This window comes from Limulus polyphemus, unplaced genomic scaffold (assembly GCF_000517525.1).
Source record: "Limulus polyphemus unplaced genomic scaffold, Limulus_polyphemus-2.1.2 Scaffold230, whole genome shotgun sequence".
In the NCBI taxonomy this organism is placed as follows: Eukaryota; Metazoa; Arthropoda; class Merostomata; order Xiphosura; family Limulidae; genus Limulus; species Limulus polyphemus.
The window spans coordinates 223,792-230,568 of NW_013665840.1; positions in this window are offsets into that span (position 1 = coordinate 223,792).

Consider the following 6,777-nt stretch of genomic DNA (forward strand, 5'->3'; position numbering starts at 1 on the left):
AATCAATCACAATTTTTGTTGTAAATATGCATGCTAAGTTTTTATATATTGTTTGTTTTTGAATTTCGCGCAAAGCTACACGAGGGCTATCTGCGCTAGCCATCCCTAATTTAGCAGTGTAAAACTAGAGGTGAAGGCAGCTAGTCATCACCACCCACCGCCAACTCTTGGGCTACTCTTTTACCAACGAATAGTGTGATTTACCGTCACATTATAATGCCCCCACGGCTAAAAGGGCGAGCATGTTTGATGGGATTCGAACCCGCAACCCTTAGATTGCGAGTCGGGGCCTTATCCACCTGGCCATGCCGGGCCCGTTTTTATATATAAATATATATAAGCAGTTAATATATGCCTAACATTTAGCATAATTAGCTAATTAATTATTCATGAGCCAAATACCGTTGATCAAAATTATAAGATACTGCAAACATTATGTGGATTTTGCATAATTTTTCCCAATTATTTGAATTGGAATGATTTGTAAGTCAATCACAATTTTTGTTGTAAATATGCATGTTAAGTTTATATATATAGTTAGATCATAATAGCTTGAAGATGTATTACTTTCTTAATGGAATAAAATCATCACCATAACAACTGAATTCTAATATCCATTTTAACTTTGCTCATTAAACTCATCATTTCGCAGGCACTCATAGTCATAAGAAGTGTTGCCTTCTTCACCATAATGAATGAATCAAGTAAAATCAAAGTAAGCAAGAAGACAGCCAGCACAAGAAATGGTGACACCTATGATCCTCAAGTTTCTCCAACAAAGAAAAATAAGATAAATAACACTTGCATTAAAATTAAATAAATAATATATTATTAACTTCACAAATGTAAATGGCACAGGTCTTGTCCAGCCTAAAGATATTCCATGTGGGAGAACCTTTTGAAAGCTGCAAAGATCAGATAACATGCTCCTCTTGTGAAAGCAATCTGCAGGTTCCAAGTGCTTGCAGAAGCAGATTTATTTACACTGAGAGAGACTTAGAAGTTATCCATAATAAAGCACAGAATTCACAAGAACAAGGTACAATAGAACAGTCTCAACTACAGAGTGTGAGACCAGTTGTACAAACATCGACTACTGCATGAGTATATGATAAAATATGCATATTTTTTTCAGAAGAAAAGGTATCAAAAGAACAAAAGACTAGAGAACCACTGATTTTGTGTACAGACTTAAGATCTGATAACACAGTCCGGCAATGTTCCATTGAAAAACAAAACAGCAAGGTTTTTTGTTATGTTGCAAGTATAGTTAGCCGAATTTAATTGAGCAGCGATTACATTGATTAGTGTCACCTAAGCTAATCAATTAATTAAAATTACGATGAAACTGAATTGTTGTTCCTCTTATTACTGCTTTCAGTTATTTCAACAATAGATTAATCTATTGCCATAAAAATAATCAACTAATCGAAACTAATGTTTCCGATTATTTTCAATTATTTCAACAATAGATGAATAAAAATTACGATTAAATCGATTGTCACGAAAGTTGACCAAAATAAAGGTTTCTGTTTATTACAAGTATCCAAGTATTCGAAATATTGCTGACATGTTTATTTTTAAGCACAAAGCTATACAATGAGCTATCTGTGGCCAGTCTAATTTGAGCCTTATAAGCTGTTGCTTTCTTTTTACTTTATGTTTGTACAACGTTGGTGATTCAGGAAGTGGGGTTCGCGATTCGAGGATCTCAGGATCGATTCCCATTGATACCATACTTATCCACCCTATCTTTATTATGACAAAGCTAAAAAGGCTGTTTGCTATTGTCATCAATTTTGAATTACTGACTACAGATAAAGCAAATGTCTGGCAGCATCCACCACCAACTTTTTTAATTTATTTTTCCTTCTTGAACTGCTAATTAGAAAGAAGGCGACTGACTGGCAGCACCACCTAGAATTTGTTTTGAACTGCAGCTAGAGGGAAGGCAACTAACTGACATTACTCCCCAACAACTTTTTTTGCTTGTACCTACCATCATTTGAGGAGCACTGCACTAATGATTATAAATGGGACCGTCGATTAATCAACTAGCAAATACTACTATAATTATCCAGTTCTAGTTGCAAGAGATATTGTGGGTGTAGAAGCCCATTACCGTTTATCTCGCTATACAAGATAAGGAGAAACTAAAAACAGCAGTGCATATTACAAATGTAGATTCTAAAGATGCCATATATCAAGAGACTGGGGGAAAAGCATATAAATATTTATTCAATCTCATCAGAAATGAGGTCATGACAAAGGTTGAGCTTGTTTAATCTTTAGTAGAAGAGTAGAGCCAGCTCAGTCTTCTCAGTAGACCACATGACAAGGAGCTGTTAGTTACATGTGGTGATGAGTATAACCAGCCCACTAAAGAAGGTGGAAGGGTAATGACATCACTTCAGTCTTCATAAAAGAGGATGAAACATGAGTTCTTCTTCATACTTCTCATACTGTCCAGTCAGAGTTTAAAGCAATAGTCCTTGTAACAGATGACACTGACTTTTTTATTCTTTGTATATCATGCTCATCAGTGATCGGTTTTCCATTACTCCAAAGATGCAAAAAAAAAGACATGGGTGGCATACATTGACACAAGAAAACTTGCTACCACTTTAGGAGAAGAAGTATTTGAGAGAATTATTGGCTTAATTGCATTCAATGGTTGTGAGTATATTTGCTGCAAAGGGAAAAGCCTCAGGTATGGTAAAGGAGACAATCAAACAGCATGACATGGAATGAGAAGCGTCTCAGTATCTGCTTGATAGACTGGATGAAATAACATGTCGTCTTTATGCTCCAAAGAGTGATGAAACAAATGTGAATGAATGAAGATATGATGTGTTTTGTAGCAAGATCTCTTCGTTCAGAGTTAGCTTGATGAAGCATGTTCAAAGGGCCAATTACAGAGCTGTTGACGGATATCGTTGGAGAATAGAAAATACATATAATGGGGAGTAGAATTTAAATGACTGGATGGATGGATTGAAGACCTGCATCAGAGCCAGTACTGGAATTTTTGACTTACAAATGTCCCAATGACTGTACACTGGAAAAATGTTGTCTGTCTTTGCTTGGAAAATGGTTTGTAATGTTCACATTGAAAACATGTGAAAATCGAGTTAATGAAAGTTATGATGAATAGGGTGATATTGAGAGGGATGATATTAATGATTCTGATGAAACTGCAAAACTCTTCATAAGTACATTACCATGTAACTGTCACTATGTGCTGTTTTTGGGTTATTTAAATGTGAAATTCGCCATTACTAGTATGCTTTTCTTCAGCACTGCGATAGATAGCAATGGTATATTTTAGTAATGTGTCAATCAAGATAATGTTACAAAATCTCATTGCACCACTGCATTACCTTATATTTGTGTGTGCCTCGTTTATGATACTCTTTACAAACCAAATGTAACTAAACAATATATATATGAATTACTATCTATCTGGCTGGATGTTTTGAACTCTACATATTAAAATTATTTCTCCTAGACTAAGCAAATATACTTATTCAGCTTCACCGAGCTTCACAGAAATGAGTGTAAAAATCAGGGTTACAGGCTTTCTTTGCTTATGCTCTATACATACCATATCAGTGCAGTATCAAGAGAAACTTTCTGTCTGTCTGCGGACGCATATCCTCCTAAACGTGTTGATTGATCCAAACCAAAGTTGGCAAGCTAACTTAGCAGGCCAAAAACAAACCAAATTCATATTAAACATCCCGATATATTAAAAAATTAAAATATTTTGTAGAATAACCCCTATATCGTTACTGCAGTAGCTATTGTAAATTATTAAGTTTGAGCAAAATTCACAACACCACAAAATTATACAAGTCAAAGATTGTAAATATAATATTCAGCATTTTGGCTTTTTTCTCATAATAAACAAAATATACAGCAATAAAGTATCCAGCTACAACGTGGAAAATAAAGATATTGCTGCTGTTCAAATTCCCGCTGTTTTCTGATTCACACCATTTAACTTTTGGTTTATACTAGGGTTAAAATAAGCGCTCAAGCCCGAATTAGAGAAGAATTTCATAACTAAAATATTTTTTAGAATATTTCTTACTCATGGATGTAGTTTTAAATAGTAGCAAAATTCAAGATTATTATTAAACTTAATGCATTAAATGTACCAAGTGTGAAATGGGCTGCTTTGAACAAGAAATGACGTAATTGCTTTGCCATTTCTGCCAAGTTTTTCGACTCGACTTCTGCACCTCCTCACTTCCGATTCACTTCCCCTGTCTTACAACAAATTTATTGGGGAATGAATGCTACTGACAGTCCTCGCAGAGATTTTGCTTATAATTAGCAAATTTGTGGGCGTTTTCAAGAGAGAGAAAAAAGACAGAGGAGTGAAGTCCATAAAATAACCTGCAAAAATTTTAAAGTAAGACATTTAAAATGCATTATAAGAGCTTCAAAAAGAAAGCCCAGTATGGACTGAGAGTTTACTTTAACCTATAGATTTTCACTTCATTTGTCGGGCATGCATCTGGGTATGTAATTTGCCTCTTAAAAATTAGTCAAACCAGGTGACCAGGTGAAGATATATTAAACAATCTATAATTTATGCAACATACGAGTAAAAATGAAGTTTGTAAGTTGTATAGGGAATATGATGTGTAGCAACACAAGAGGACTTTGTTAAACAATCTATTACTCATGCAACATACGAGTAAAAATGAAGTTTGTAAGTTGTATAGGGAATATGATGTGTAGCAACACAAGAGGACTTTGTTAAACAATCTATTACTCATGCAACATACGAGTAGAAATGAAGTTTTAAGTTGTATAGCGACTATGATGTGCAGCAACACAAGAGGACTTTAGCAAAGCAGATGTCATTAAGACAAGTATACATCTTGTAGAGCATTAATTGAAAATTAATTAAAGCATTATCAAGAAAGGTATTTCACAGTTGTTTCTAGTCTTAGTACTTTTGCTTTGAAAACCACAAAGTCTATATGTATAGGAGAAATTACATTTACAAAGAATAAACGGCACCTAAAAACACTTATTTTGAAGCATAGATGGTGATTTCTTGTAAGACTACTTGGTGTTAGAATTTGCTCTCTTGAATGGTAATAATCATGATCAACCGAACTTTGGTTCCTGGTTCGTTCACTATATTGAAATATATATAATGTATTGTTGTAAGCTATATATCATATTTGCAAAGTTGTTATTTAGTTGTCTGCTAATATTGATGATGTAATTATCGAGACAGCGGCATACCCAGAAGTAGGGTACAGGGGGTGTGTGAACCCCCTCAGATAAAACTGCTGCACCTGTAAAAATGTGCCGCCCTTATGGATGAAATCCTGAAATATTCCGTGAAGAAAATATCACCTCCGAGATGCTGTAATTATAGATAATATGCCACCCTTATAAATGAGATAAATATCGAGCTAAATTTGCCTTAGTATGCCAAACAGAACATGATTAATTCATGTGTGGCTGAAATAGCAACCCCATAGACGGCTGAAAAGTTGCACAGACATATTAACCTAGGAAATCCAAAAACTACATCAGGCCAGCGTGATTTTCAGGCAGTCTGATTGAGTTAAGCATCGTTGTTGTGTTGGCTGTAAAGCACGTGAATCTACTTACACTTTCAGTGGTCATGAAAATCATTATTATCTCTACAGCTGCCTTCGAAAATTTAGAGTAACATAAGTAATATTATTGATTTTTAGTTGCTTATCTTTATTTTATTTCATCATGACATTCTCTGCGTTTTGAGGTAATATTATATAAGTCTGAATACAACGCGTGGTGTTTGTATTAATAGCTTACTTTTTACAGAATCTGCCCTTCAGTGGCTCACAGGTAAGTATTACGGCTTACAAGGCTAAAAACTAAGTTTCGATTCCCGTGGTGGGTACGGCACAGATAGCCCATTGTGTAGCTTTGTGTTTAACAGCAAGCAAATACAATATATTAGATTTTGACTTAACTTTTACAATGATTTGATGTTCTGGATCATGATGGTTATAGCTATAGCTTGCATTAACTTGTGACGAATTCAAACCCGTGAAGGGAAAAATAATCACAAGTTATATTATTTTATCTTATATAATAGGGTTAATATTTCCATGTTATAATCGACACCACCAGATTACAGAATAAAATGTGACAGGAAAACCGCTTTGAGAAAGAACACAGAGGGGTTTCTTTTCGATATGATGGTGCTAATTCTATGAAAACATTTGAATGATTTTCAAGATCCTTATATTATGTTTTACTCTAATATTTTATTCAATATATTGTTTCAAAGCTACACAATGGGCCATCTGTGCTCTGCCCACCACGGGTATCTAAAACCGGTTTCTAGCGTTGTAAGTCCGTAGATATACCGCTGTGCCACTAGAGGGAAGGCAGCTAGTCATCACCACCCACCGCCAACTCTGGGGCTACTCTTTTACCAACGAATAGTGGGATTAACCGTCACCTTATAACGCCCCCACGGCTGAAAGGACGAGCATGTTTGGTATGACGGGGATTCGAACCCGCGATCCTCAGATTGCGAGTCGAGCGCCCTAACCACCTGGCTATGCCAGACCGTGAATAAAAGGAAAACTGGCTTAATAAAAGATGTATAGAAATAGAGAAGAAAAAAAGAGTAAAGATGTTACATCGATGAATAGGAATGTCAAAGACATCACAGGTATAGAACGATGCACTGCTGTTGAATGTATTAAAGGTAAGAATGGGGATGTAATTATAGAACAAGATCAAGTATTGAAA